The sequence below is a fragment of the Dasypus novemcinctus genome, chromosome 27 (assembly GCF_030445035.2).
Source record: "Dasypus novemcinctus isolate mDasNov1 chromosome 27, mDasNov1.1.hap2, whole genome shotgun sequence".
Lineage (NCBI taxonomy): Eukaryota > Metazoa > Chordata > Mammalia > Cingulata > Dasypodidae > Dasypus > Dasypus novemcinctus.
The window spans coordinates 1,425,979-1,440,034 of record NC_080699.1 but is presented as its reverse complement, the minus strand read 5'-3'; the positions used below and the strand labels follow the sequence as shown (position 1 = coordinate 1,440,034).

The 14,056-nt window shown below is 39.8% G+C and overlaps 1 protein-coding gene across 3 annotated transcripts in view; it reads right to left on the bottom strand.

Moving 5' to 3' along the window:
• The window catches only part of AMOTL1 (angiomotin like 1), a 181,370-nt gene that overhangs the window by 161,328 nt on the left and 5,986 nt on the right, over nt 1-14,056 (bottom strand). The window contains exon 1 of one of the 3 annotated variants that reach the window (XM_071212308.1): nt 1,219-1,555. The exons of 1 other annotated variant lie outside the window; for it this stretch is intronic. The gene's annotated coding sequence lies outside the window, so the exon portion shown is untranslated. Of the gene's footprint in view, nt 1-1,218; nt 1,556-14,056 lie in introns of those variants that run through there. One more of the 3 variants, XM_058289219.2, reaches the window with a different exon arrangement.

Sequence of the window (14,056 nt, the reverse complement as noted above, 5' to 3'; positions counted from 1 at the left end):
CAAAAGGAAAAACACTGTATGATCTCATGATTTGAAACAATTAGAATATGCAAACTCAAAGAATCAGAATCAGAATATGGGGTCAGGGGGGGATTAGGGGCTGGGGAGTTAAGGCTTTAAACGTACAGGCTCCTGTTCGACAGGACGGACATGTTTTGGTAATGGATGGTGATGGTAGCACAACATTGCGAATGCGATTAACAGTACTGAAATATATATCTGAATATTGTTAAGAGAGAAAATGTTAGATTGGATATATGGTAACAATAAAAATTGAAAAATAAGTCCTTGGAATTACACTATACAGTGAGCCCTAAGTTAAACCATGGACTTTGATTAATAGTACAATTATAAAAATGAGCTATCTTCAATTGTAACAAATGTTCCACACCTGTGCAAGGTGGTGGTGGTGTGGTGTACGGGAATTCTGTATTTTATGCATGATTGTTCTGTAAACCCACAATCTCTCCAATAAAGGACAAAAAACCCTGGATATGTATTTTAAAAAGACAGATTGGCAGATAAGATTAAAACACACACACGCAAGCCAGCTATATGTTTTCTCAAGAAATTAACTTTAAACATAATCACATAGGTAGGTTAAAGTAAAAGGATGAAAACGTACATATCACGTAAATATTAATTTTAAAATACAGGAGTAGTTATAGTAATATTAGAATAAAGCAGCCTTCAGAGCAAAGAAAATTACTAGAAACAGAGAGGGAAATTACACAATGATAAATTGTTCAAGAAGGTACAGTGATCCTAACAATGCATAACCCAAACAACAGGACTCCAAAATGCATGAAGCAAAAACTATTAGAGATGAAAGGCGAAACAGACAAATTAACAATCATAGCTGTGTAGTTCAACACCCCATTCTCAGGGATTGTTTGACCTACAAGGCTGAAAATCGGCAAGGATATAGAAGAACTGAATAGAACTCTCAGCAACGGAGTCTAGCTGACATTTATCCAACATTCCACCCAATAATAGCAAAATACACATTTTTTAAAAGCACCCATGAAATCATCACCATGATGGACCATATTGTGTCATAAAACAAATATTTTAAAAATATAAGATTTACATGGAGAATGTGTTCTCTGACTATGATGACATCAAACTGGAAATCAATAACAGAACAAAAATGGGAATATCTTCAGATACGTAGTAATTAAACAACAGAGGAGTAAATACACCGTTGTCATCGCTTACAAAACACCGGCCAGCTGGTGATGGAGTCCTGCCGGAGCGGGCTGTTTCAGAAACCTGCAGGGCGGGAGGCGTCTGGACATCGATGTGGCGAGACCGCAGCAGAAGTGGTGCTTCCTCGAGGTAGAACCGCGGGTTTCTGACACCGAACGCGGAAGCCGTGGAAGGAACATCCCTCCCCTCCCAGGGCTAAGGGCCGGCGATCACTGAGAACTGCCTCGTGGGGCGGAGTTTCCAAGCCCCGTGTCCCCCAAACGCGTGAACCCCAAACCTGTGTCCCCTGAACCCCCGTGGCCCACGTTTCACAGACCTACACACCCCGAGTCCACATCCTCCCGGGCCCCTGTTTCCCGAGCCCAGCACTCCCGGAAATCCGGCATCGCCCTAGCCCTCCGACGCCAGCGCCGACTAACTCCAGAAGGGGGAGAGTTTAGGTGGGAGGTGCAGAGGGGCCAAGGAGCGCAGGTTCAATTTTCTGGTCAGGCCCCCCCCCATTTTATTGAGTTTGGAGGAGCATATCAACTGACTTGGGGAGAGCCTAGGAAGAGAGAGGCGAATCTGCTGAGAGAGCCTGATTTACCTAAACGCCCTGGGATAGGAAACCTGGTCTGGGAGAAGGTGGAGTCAGAAAATCAACCAGCCCCCTTGTAGCAAACCCAAGGGAGAGGGACAGTAGGACGTGCTTTACGGGCTTCCAGGAGCATATTTAGGGTTCCTGGCAAGGGGTGGGTGCTCTCTCGAGAAATTAAGAGTCATTATCTTCTCAGGTGAGTTGGTTCACCAGGGACCCAGTGGAATTTCCTACAGGAGCCCTCACACAGCCTTCCTGCTGCCTTGGGAGAGAAGGAAGTGAGGAAGGAGAAAGGGGGAAGGTCAGAATCCTAAACTGTTTATTCAATTTCAAAGAGGATTCTTTGCCTGAGGCCTTGTCTGTTTTTTTTTTTCCTTGTTTTTTCTTCCTCTCTATCCTTGCCACCACCCTTTTTTTTCTTTTTCCTTTTTCTCCCCTCTCTTTTTCTTACTCTGCTTTTTTCCCTCTTTTTTCTTTTTTTATATTAGTGCTGCAGGCAACATTTCTTATTTGCTGTGCTTCCTCATCCTCAATTTTCTCTTTTCTGGGTGTACTGATTTTGGCTTCCAGTGCTATCCCCTTTCCTTTACATCATTCTCTCCTCCATCATTTATTGTTTTTCTTACATTCCGCCTCTCTCTGTTTAGTCCCCAATATTCCTGACTTTTTATCTCTAATACCTCTAATCCATTTTCTATCATTTGTTCACTCTATGTTATTGTCCTCTCTTTTCTTTTTCCCTCTCTCCTGACCACACTGGCCTTTTTAATTCATAGTATATTCCTCCCCATATTCAGTTCAATATCTCATTATAGGTACTCCACTTTTTTACAGTTATAACTACACATAGCTTCCATGAGTTCTATATCCATTCTCCTGGACCTCACATGGTTCTTCTGCTAACATTCACTATCAATACTACTATTATATTTTTCTTTTCTTATCTCTTTTGCTTTCTCTGGACCTAATATTTCCCTTTGAGGGAACTTAGCCAACAACAAGGAAATAGAATAAAAAGAAAAAAGTGACAAATAAAAGACTTAGCACACACATAAAAACAACAACTAATTAAACCCCAAGACTAGAATAAGAAGATAATCAACAGAATAAACCCAACAAGATAAAATGATGACCAGACAGCAACAAAAAACTACAAACCATACCAATAATCAGGAAAACATGGCCCAATCCAATGAACAAACTAAAAACCAGGAAGAGAAGTGGAACATCAAACAAGTAATTAAAGCTCTCAAAACATGTATCATGGACCAATTCAATGAAGTGAAGGAAGACATTAAGCATATTAAGAAAACACTTGGAGAACGTACAGAAGAAATTGTGACCATGCACAAAAAGATCACAGAGATGATGGGGATCAATAGCACAATACAAGAAGTAAAAAATACACTCTCAGAAAATAACAGCAGATTTGAAAAGGCAGAGGAAAGAATTAGTGATGTGGAAGAAAGTACATCTGAAATCAAACAGATAGTACAATTAATTGATAAAAAGATAGGAAAAAATCCAGCAGGGACTTAGGGACTTGAATGACAATGCAAAAGGCATAAACATACACATTATAGGCATCCCAGAAGGAGAAGAGAAGGGAAGGGGGACAGAAGGGGTGTTGGACGAAATAATGGCTGAAAACTTCCCAAATCTACTGAGGGAGATGCATGTACATGTCCAGGAAGCACAACACACCCCAAACAGCATAAATCCCAACGGGTGTATCCCAAGACATATACTTGTGAAATTATCCAATGCACAAGACAAAGAGAAAATACTAAAAGCAGCAAGAGAAAAGAGAACCATCACATACAAGGGAGGCTCCATAAAATTAAGTGCTGATCTCTCATCTGAAACCATACAGGCAAGAAGGCAGTGGTATGACATAGTCAAGGTACTAAAAGAAAAGAATTTCCAACCAAGAATACTCTATCCAGCAAAGCTAGCATTCGAAAATGAGGGAGAGTTAAAAATATTCACAGATAAACAGAAACTGAGAGTATGGCAACAAGAAACCTGCCCTTCAAGAAATACTAAAGGGAGTTCTGCAGAAGGAAAGAAACAACAGAAGAGACAGGGTTGGAGGAGAGTGTAAGAACAACTAAAACTACAAAAAGAGAAAAAAAAATCAAACAACATAAGGCAAACAAAAATCCAAAGAAAATATGGCTAATATAAATAATTCCTTGAAAGTAGTAACACTAAATGTCAATGGATTAAACTCACCTGTTAAGAGGCACAGATTGGAAGATTGGATAAGGAAATATGACCCATCTATATGTTGTCTACAAGAAACTCATCTTAGACCCAGGGATTCAAGGAGATTGAAAGTGAATGGCTGGAAAACAATCCTACAGGCAAACAATAACAAGAAAAGGGCTGGTGTAGCTAAATTAATATCAGACAAAATAGACTTCAAATGCAAAAATTGTGAGAGACAAAGATGGACACTACATATTAGCGAAAGGGACAATCTTTCAAGAAGAAAGAACAACCATAAAACCCCTAACAAGGGCACCTCCAAATACATGAGGCAAACACTGGAGAAACTAAGTGAAGGAACAGATGCCTCTACAATTATAGTGGGGGACTTCAACATACCACTATCACCATTAGACAGAACATCTCAAAAGAGAATCAATAAAGAAACAAAGACTTTGAACAATATATTAGAGGAGGTGGACTTAATAGACATATACAGAACATTACACCCAAATACAACAGGATATACATTTTTTCTCAAGGGCACATGGATCATTCTCCAAGATAGACCACATGCTAGGCCACAAAGAAAGTCTCAATGAATTCAGAAAGATTGAAATCATACAAAATAATTTCTCTGACCACAGTGGAGTGAAGTTGGAAATCTGCAAGGGCCAGAGACCCAGATTTGGCACCAAGATATTTAAGTTAAACAATACACTCTTAGAAAAACAGTGGGTCAAGGAGGAAATCTCAGAAGAAATCAGTAACTACCTTGAAACAAATGAAAATGATAACACAACATCTCAAAACTTATGGGATGCAGCAAAAGCTGCACTGAGAGGGAAATTCCTAGCCATAAATTCATACATCAAAAAAGAAAAAAGAGCTAAAATTGAAAAACTAATGGCACAATTGGAAGAATTAGTAAACAACAACAACGACAACAACAAACTAACCCCAAAGAAAGAAAGAACAAAGATAAGAGCAGAACTAAATGAAATAGAAAATAGGAATACACTTGAAAAAATAAACAAAACAAAGAGGAGGTTCTTTGAGAAGATCAATAAAATTGACAAACCCTTAGCTAGGCTAACAAAGAAAAAAAGAGAGAAGATGCAAATAGACAAAATAAGAAATGAGAAGGGTGATATCACCACTAACCTCGCTGAAATAAAGACTATCATAAGAGGATAATTTGAAAACCTGTATTCCAATAAGAAAGACAATTTAGAGGAAATGGACAAATTCCTAGAAACCCATAAGCAGCCTACATTGACAAAAGAAGAAATTGATGATCTCAACAAACCAATCACAAGTAAAGAGATAGAGTCAGTCATTAAAAACCTTCCAACTAAAAGAACCCTGGGCCAGATGGTTTCACAGGTGAATTCTACCAAACATTCAGGAAAGAAATAACACCAATTTTGCTTAAACTCTTCCAAAAAATTGAAATAGAAGGAACATTGCCTAATTCATTTTATGATGCCAACATTACCTTAATACCAAAGCCAAACAAAGATACCACAAGAAAGGAAAATTACAGACCAATCTCTCTAATGAACCTAGATGCAAAAATCCTCAACAAAATACTTGCTAATCATATTGAACAACACATTAAACAAATTATACAACACGACCAAGTGGGCTTCATTCCTGGTATGCAAGGATGGTTCAAAATAAGAAAATCAATTAATGTAAAACACCACATAAACAGATTGAAGGAAAAAAATCACATGATCATATCTATAGATGCAGAAAAAGCTTTTGACAAAATACAACACCTTTCTTGAAAAAACACTGCAAAAGACAGGAATAGAAGGAAACTTTCTGAACATAATAAAGGGTGTACATGAAAAACCCACAGCTAACATCATTTACAATGGTGAAATCCTAAAATCCTTCCCTCTAAGATCAGGAACAAGACAAGGATGCCCACTATCACCCCTCCTATTTAACATTGCCTTAGAAGTACTTGCTTGAGCACTGAGGCAAGAACCAGCTATAAAAGGAATCCAAATAGGAAAGGAAGAAGTCAAAATTTCACTATTTGCAGATGACATGATCCTATACATAGAAAGCTCTGAGAAGTCTACAACAAAACTTCTAGAACTTATAAATGAGTTCAGTAAAATCACAGGGTATAAGATCAATGCACAAAAATCAGTAGCATTTCTGTACACCAATGATGAGCCATCAGAGGAGGAAATCAAGAAACAAATACCATTTACAATTGTAAATAAAAAAATCAAATACCTAGGAATAAATTTAACCAAAGATGTAAAAGACTTATACACAGAAAACTACACAACACTGTTCAAGGAAATCAAAGAAGACCTAAACAAATGGAAGAATATTCCCTGTTCATGGATAGGAAGACTAAATATTATTAAGATGTCTATCCTACCAAAACTGATCTACATATTCAATGCAATCCCAATAAGAATCAACACAGCATTTTTTAATGAACTAGAAAAACTAACTCTGAAATTTATTTGGAAAGGAAAGAGACCCCAAATAGCCAAAGACATACTGAAAAAGAAAAATGAAACTGGAGGAATCATGCTACCAGACTTCAAAACATACTACAAAGCTACAGTAGTGAAAATGGCATGGTATTGGCACAAGAATAGACACACTGACCAATGGAACCAAATTGAGAGTTCCGAATATAGATCCTCATATATACAGTCATCTGATATTCGACAAGGCCACCAAGCCCACTCAACTGGGAGAGAATGGCCTCTTCAACAAATAGTGCCTAGAGAATTGGATAACAACATGCAAAAGAAGGAAAGAGGATTACCATCTTGCACCTTATACAAAAATCAACTCAAGATACATCAAAGACCTTAATGTAAGAGCCAAGACCATAAAGACATTGGAAAACAATGGAGGGAAGCATCTACAGGACCTTGTAATAGGAAATGGCTTCACAACCAAAGCACGAGCAACAAAAGAACAAATAGATAAATGGGACTTCCTCAAAAGTAAAGCCTTTTGTACCTCAAAGGAGTTTGTCATGAAAGTGAAGAGAGAGCCTACACAATGGGAGAAAATATTTGGCAATCATGTATCTGATAGGAGATTTACATCCTGCATATATAAAGAACTCCTATATCTTGAAAATAAAAAGACAACCCTTTTAAAAAGTGGGAAAAAGATTTGAACAGATGCTTCTCCAAAGAAGAAATACAAATGGCTAAAAAGCACATGAAAAAATGCTCAAAATCTCTAGATATTAGGAAATGCAAATCAAAACTACAATGAGATACCATCTTACTCCCATAAGACTGGCAGCTATAAAAAAACAGAAGACTGCAAGTTCTGGAGAGGATGTGGAGGAATGGGAACACTCATCCACTGCTGGTGGGAATGCAGAAGGATCCAGCCATTCTGGAGGACAGTTTGGCAGTTTCTCAAAAAGTTAGCTATAGATTTGCCATATGACCCAGGAATTCCACTGCTGGGTATATACCCGGAGGATCTGAAAATAAGGACACAAACTGATATATGTACACCAGTGTTCATAGCAATATTATACACTATTGCCAAAAGTTGGAATCAACACAAATGCCCATCAGTGGATGAATGGATAAATAAAATGTGGTATATACATACAATGGAATACTACTCAGCTATAAGAAGTAATACAGTACAAACACATGTGATAACATGGATGAATCTTGAGGACCTTATGTTAAGTGAAGCAAGCCAGGCATTGAAGGCGAAATACTACATGACCTCTCTGATATGAAACAAGCAAACCGAGCTGTCTCAGAGAGCTACAGTCTGGAAGAAAGGCTTAAAGGAATCTGGGGGGATGAGGAAGGTTGCGAGCTGAGGCCTACATGAGTGAAGTCTATGACGAGCTGGAGGTAAGTATTTGTACAGGGAATGAATAAGATGGGGGCATAGGGATACCTCTGGGTGGGGCTTTGTGGGCTTGAGGGGGAATAGGGCTGGGAGGATGGGTCAGATGGCCCAAGGAATTGCGGGGAGGGCTGGAGGGACCATTGAGTATGGGAGAATGTCAGGTATATGGTTGAAACTATACTGTTGAGAAAACTCTTTTATTGACAGGATATATATGGTTGACAGGGAGTTATACAGGGCATATGCCCAGGGTATATAGTAATGTCTAGATATATTCATAGTGGAAACAATTAAAAACAATAGCTGGCGCAGGTACTGGGCCCCTGGCCGGGGGGTCACTGTCGTGGACCCTGGGGGAGCAGCGGCAGTCCCCCAGGTGCAACAGCAAGAACCAGGAAGGAAGGAGGGCCCAACAGTGGGCTCCTGATACTTATGGCTATGCTTTTGAACCTATATACCTCCAATAAGAATAAGGCCTAGAGTAGCACTGTGCCTGGGAGTTTCCTCCTGACAGCCTTCATGTTACTCAAATGTGGCCACTCTCACAGCCAAACTCAGCATGTAGATACAGTGCATTCCCCCCAGCGTGGGACATGACACCCGGGGATGAGCCTCCCTGTCACTGAGGGATCACTACCACATACCAGTTGAAGATGCAACTAGAAAAGGACCTTGAATTAAAGGTTCAACACGGATCAGCAGAATATCCCTGTCTACATATAATAACATGACTTCAAAATGCTGTTTGACCTAACGTAAGGGGGAAATGGAAAGGAGAAATGAGAATATAAGGCTATGAGTCTCTAAAAAAGAGTCTGGAAGTTGTCAGAAGGAATGCCCTTATGCACAACTGAGCAGAGTCTGAGAGACAGATAAAGTAGATACAACCCCAGGTATTGGTTCTTTTGAGGAATAAAGAGACCCACGGGTTCTATGATCATGGCAGATGGGGTTCACTGCCATGGCAGATGGCCCTTCTTTGGAGCTGGTGTTTCTGCATGATGGAATTGGACTCAGAGGGGATCTCTTTTCACAAGACTTGCATGCTACTTTAATGGAATTGTAGTTGGTGCTGGGGTTTTAGATACATTTAGGGGATTTGAATCTCTGGACTGATAATATGACACCCAGGCCCAGAGCCTCAACAGACTTCAGCTCCTACACTTTGATTTATTGGACTTACCCCACTCAGCTAACATCAAGTTGAAGAAGGTCAACCACCACACCATGGAGCCTAGAGTGTCTACAACTGAAAGCAGGAGGAGTGCATCCAGTATCCATGTGGAATCTAAGCCCCCACTTGACATAGATGTGCAATGGACACAACCAATCCAATGTCCACAGAGAAAATGTGGAATGGGTGTGGGAAGGGTAGCCATGGTAGCTGCTGGGTTTGGGGAATGGGAGGAAGAGATGAGATGTGGAGGCATTTTCGGGACGAGGAGATGTCCTGGGTGGTGCTTCACGGACAATTACGGGACATTGTAGATCCCCCCAGGGCCCACTGGATGGAACGTGGGAGAGTGTGGGCTATAATGTGGACCATTGACTAGGGGTGCAGTGATGCTCAGAGATGTACTTACCAGGTGCAATGGATGTGTCACGATGATGGGAGAGAGTGTTGCTGTGGGGGGAGTGGGGGGTGGGGGTGGTGGGGTTGAATGGGACCTCATATTTTTTTAATGTAATTTTAAAAAATAAATAAATAATTAAAAAAAAAAGAAAATATAATAAGGATCACGTGTTTAAGGTGCTTAAGTGGGGGTGGGGGGGGGGTGGGGGAGGCACCTGGTACAGAGGCAAGCTTCTTGGCCGTAAGTGAATGATCATTTTGTCATAGTGTGTTATATCACTGGGAGGAGACCCATACAATGAGTGTGAAGGTGTACCCACATCCTGGGGAGACCTGATGTTCCCAAAGAGAGGGAATTGTATCTCTCGAGGGGATTGCTGGCTCCCAATTAGTTAGAGCAGGCTAGTACGCCAAGCCCTTAGCATTGTTGCAGTATCTGTAAATCTGGTTCCTCAAGTAGTGAAGACTGAATGTCACAGTGTGCTCTGAGGGGAGGAGAAGAGAGATATAGCATGGATGGAAGCAGGGAACTGGGGGGCAGTGGAAGTGCTCCACAAGATCATGCAATGATGGACATGTCAACTTACATCTAAAGTGCATAAAAGTCTATAAACTAAAATGTAAACTATAATGTAAAACATAAGGAAACTAAAAATTTAGAAATTTGTACAATCTAAAATATAAACAATAATGTAAACCAAAATGGAGCCATGTTTGATAGCTATGTTTCAAAATTTGTACATCACCTGCAGCAAATGTAACATGAACATGTAAAGAGATCATTGCTGGGGAAAGGGGGAAGGGTTTGATGTTGGGTATCTGGGGTCCCCTATATTGTGTGTGTGAATTACTGTGATTTAAAACTTTTTTGAAGACAAAATTAAAAATTAGGAAAAAAAAAGGAGGTAGAACTGAGGAAGAAATGAAAATGTCTTGCCACTGTACAAGAGGGCAACACCTATTACAGTGATGAAATGCAAAACGTTAGAAACTAAGCTTTATAATATTTTTCATTTTATTAATACACCAATTTATTTTTACTTTATTTTAGTATTTCTAAATTACTATGTATTCTATTTCTAAACTTTAAACCCATCACTGTATTTCAATTTCCTATTAATTGAATTTGGCAATACATTAGGATTCACTGTTGAAGAAGTTGTGGACCACAGAGAGGTTCAACTATGGCAGCAGAGGAACTCTGGTGTGGGGTGTTATTGATGGGGGGCACATGGGTGGAGGGAGTATAAAGGGCAAGTATATAGGGAACATAAATATGTTAGGATGTATGTTGGGTACTTTTGGAGTAGTTACAGTTATAAACATCAACTGAGGGAGTGCTGAGTTCCCACCCAGGGGAGCTCTGTCACATGCCCCAATGGAACAACAATAATCCCCCAAGTGCAATGACAAAGACCAACAAGGAAGGATGGTCCAAAATGAGCCCTTGATATTGATGACTCTGCTTAGGAGCCTGTGTGCCTGAAAAATGAACTAGGTCTAGAGCTGCAGGGTGCCTAAGAGTTACCTCCTGAGAGCCTCCATGTTGCTCAAATGGGGCCACTCTCTAAGCCAAACTCAGCATGTAAATGCATTACCTTCCCCCCAGCATGGGACATGACTCCTGGGGATGAGCCTCCCTAGCACTGAGGGATTACTACCAATCACTACCTGGAGAAGCAACTAGAAAGAGACCTCGAAATAAAAGGGTCAACTCAGACCAGCAGAATATCTCAGCCTACATGTTGGATAAGTGTTAAAAACTGCTCTTTGACCTTGAATAAAAGGGGGAAATGACAAAGACAAATGAGTTGATATGGCTAAGAGTCTTCCAAAAAGAGTCGTGAGGTCATCAGAGGGGTCGTGCTTATGCACGCCTCAGCAGGACCCCAGAAAAAAACAAAATAGATAAAACCCTAGGTACTGGTTTTTCTGAAGGCTACAGAGATCCACAGGGTATATAATCATGGCAGATGGATTTGGAGCTCTGTGACATGTCAGAGAGCCCTACTTTGGAATTTGTGCTCCTGGGTGTGATGGAGCTGGACTCAGACGTGACTTTTCTACACATGCCTCTTCTTTCACTTTTAGTGAAACTTTGGTCCATACTCAGGAGACTTGAATCTCTGGACTGCCCATGTGCCAGCTGGGCTCTGAGCCTCAGCAGAGTGGCAACTCCTACTCTCTGGTTCGTTGGTCTTACCCAGGTTCGCTAACAGGGAGGTGAGGATGATCAACCACCACACCAGGGAATCTAGAGTGCCTACAACTGTAAGCAGAGAAATTGCATCCATCATCCATGTGGAATCTAAGTCCCCTCTTGATCTAGAGGTGGAGGGGACATCACCATCCCAGGGTCCACAGAATGGAGGAATAAAATATGGATTAGAGTGGACTTACTGGTATTCTACTATAAAACTATTGTGATGAGTAATAGAAGAAATTTTAGCATCGAGGAGGAGAAAGTGGCCACAGTAGTTGCTGAGGGCAAGGAAAGGGTAGAAGAGATGTGATGTGGAGGCATTTTTGGGATTTTGATTGCAGGTTCAGATGCTGGACTTTATACATACTGCCATAACCCACTGAATGTAATGGGAGAGAGTGCGAACTGCAGGGTAAACTATTATCTGTGTAGAGCAGCAGTGCCCTAAAATGTGTTCACTGAGTGCAATGGGGGTGCCCCAATGATAAGGGAGGTTGTTGGTATGGGAGGAGTGGGGTGGGGAGGTGGGGGGTACATAGGAACCTCTTATATTTTTTAGTGTAACATTTTTTGTGTGATGTATATATCTTCAAAAAAACACAATTTACAAAAATGATATGGTGGGGAGTGGGGAGTGGGTTATATGGGAACCTCTTATGTTTTTTGTTTTTTTATGTTTTTTAATGTAACATTCCTTGTGATTTATTAATTTTTAAAAATTAAAAAAATACCAGACCTATAAATAATACATGGGTCAAAGAGAAAGTCTCAAAGGAAATTTAAAAATATATATAGAACTTAGTAAAAATGAAAATACAACATGTCAAAAATTGGGAGATATAGCTAAAGCAGTGCTGAGAGGGAAATTTATAGCACTAAATATTTATTTTAGAAAAAAAGGCTTCAAATGAATAATCTAAGTTCCTAACTTAAAAAATTAGAAAATAAAGAGCAAAATATAACCAAAGTCAATAGAAGGAAGGAAATAATAAAGAGCAGAAATAAATGAAACTGAAAAGAGGAAAGCAGTAGTGAAAAATCAATGAAGTGAAAAATTTTTCTGGAAAAAAAAGTGAATAAAATCAATAAGCCTCTAGCAAAATTGGCAGAGATAAAAAAAAAGATAACACAAAAAAAACAATATCTGGAATGAAATAGGAGATATTGCTATACATCCTGCTGTCATTAAGAAGATAATAAGGAGGTGGCGGACTTGGCTCAGTGGTTGGGGCGTCCGTCTACCACATGGGAGGTCCACGGTTCAAACCTGGGGCCTCCTTGACCCATGTGGAGCTGGCCCATGTGCAGTGCTGATGCGCGCAGGGAGTACTGTGCCACATAGGGGTGTCCCCGCGTAGGGGAGCCCCATGCGCAAGGAGAGCCGCCCAGTGCAAGAGAAAGTTCAGCCTGCCCAGGAATGGCACTGCACACACGGATACCTGACACAACAAGATGACACAACAAGATGACGCAACAAAAAGAAACACAGATTCCCGTGCTGCTGACAACAACAGAAGTGGACAAAGAAGACGCGGCAAACAGACACAGAGAACAGACAATTGGGGTGGGGGGAGAAATAAATAAATCTTAAAAAAAAAACACACAACTGTATATTTGTAGATGACATGATGGTACATGTAGAAAATCCCAAGATATCTGAAAAAAAAACACAAACTACTAGACCCAATAAGTAAGTTAGCAAAGTTGCAGGATTCAAAATGAGCACACAAAAATCAACTGCATGTCTATATACTAAGAACATGTATTTGGAAACTGAAATTAAAATGCAATACCATTTACAATTGTTCCAAAGAAAATGAAATGCTTAAGCATAAACTTAAAAAACAAAAACATGTATAGGTTTGGTATACTGAAAATTACAAAAGACTGAGGAAAGAGATCAGAGAAGCCACACTGATTGGAGAGATTTTCCATGTACATGGGTTGAAAAACTCAGTACAATAAAAATGTTAATTCTTCCCAAATTGAACTATAGGTTTAATGTAATTCCTATCAAAATAGCAGACAGTTGTGTTTTTTTTTTTGAGGAGAGAAACCAGTTTTATTTTCCATAATTATGTTATACAAAAAGTTCAGAAATAAAAGTTTTGTAGAGAAGAAATGAAACAAGAGTGAACAGAACAAGAGTGAAACAGAAATCACTGAAATTTGAAAATTGTCCCATGGTATCAGGATGCTAACCATTTCAAAGTACATATATGCCTGGCCTTCAGAAAAGGTTTTGTCCACCGGCCAAAGCCTGCCATAACCTAAAGTTTTCAATGTCCTTGCTCTACTGGCCCTTTTTAATTTTTTTAATAAACAAATCAATTTTATTGATACATATTAATAAAGCATACAATTCATCCAAAATGTATAATCAATGGTATTTGGTATAATCCCATAT